The following is a 1,057-nucleotide window of genomic DNA, read 5'->3' as shown; positions in this document are numbered from 1 at the left end:
CGCTCACTCCCAGACAAAGCTGAGCTTGACCTGCTGAGATGGCGAAAAAGCTCTTTCAAAAAAGCAAAACAAACCACGTTTACATTTCTTCCCCAGTCCCTCCAGTTAAAACCCAGCCCCGCTCTGGCTGTAGCTTTATTCTGAGTGTCACATCCGCTTCCATCTCCCACTCCCCTTTTACTTTGTTGCTGCTAACCAAGAAACCTTTGTATTTTGCATGGCATTTAATTCCATAGCAACAGGTTGCTGCTGTCACAGCAGCTGGTGATTGCTTTTGAATTGTCTTTCAGGCAAGCTCCAGAATAAATACAAAAGAGCAGGTCTTTGCGTGGCTCATATCAAAGCTAGCCAGTCGCAAAGCCTCCCGAGCCGGTATTTAAAGTCCCAGAGTCCCATATAAAACCTGAATCAACAGAATTGAAAGGGATTTCATTCTCACACTCTCCCTCTCTTGCTCATCAAACAGTCATTTCTACCCTGAATTGGTTTCCCAAAAGCCTCTTTAATGAGCTTTTTCTATGGAGCTTTACACTCCTATCTGCCCAGCTCATGTCAGCTGCCCACCCAGCTCCAGCAGGCAAGGAGACATGTTCCCAGTCTGCTTTACAGCTCAGAAGTTCCGGCTCCAAATCCCTTTGACACCATGCATAACACCCGTAGGAAGTTTTGCTTCCCAAGCCCACCGGCCCCTGCTAGTCAGAGGAGGTAAATCCAAATTTGCAAGGTTGTCGTGTTTTGCCTGTTGCTTATTAGCTGCTCTGAGCGATGCTCTCACGCTCCCAGTCCTGAGCAAAGCTGGAGCTGCTGGTCTCGTAGCAGAGGGAGAACCCAGAGTCTTCCCAGAGCAGGGCTGGATCAGATCCCTGCTCCTCTGGGATGGGGAGAGATGCGCACGGAGCAGAAGCGTGAGCAGGAGCTCCAGCTGGAAAGCCCATCTCGCCTGTCAATGGGCCCCTTTCTTGGGAGCTGCAGCAGCCAAGCAAAGGCAAATAAGGAAAACAGAAGTATAAATTCTTTTAGTTTTCCTTAGAAATTACTGTCTCTCCCTGCAGGAGTA

Source organism: Antrostomus carolinensis, unplaced genomic scaffold (genome assembly GCF_000700745.2).
Source record: "Antrostomus carolinensis isolate BGI_N321 unplaced genomic scaffold, ASM70074v2 scaffold2707, whole genome shotgun sequence".
Lineage (NCBI taxonomy): Eukaryota > Metazoa > Chordata > Aves > Caprimulgiformes > Caprimulgidae > Antrostomus > Antrostomus carolinensis.
This window is presented reverse-complemented; position numbering follows the sequence as displayed.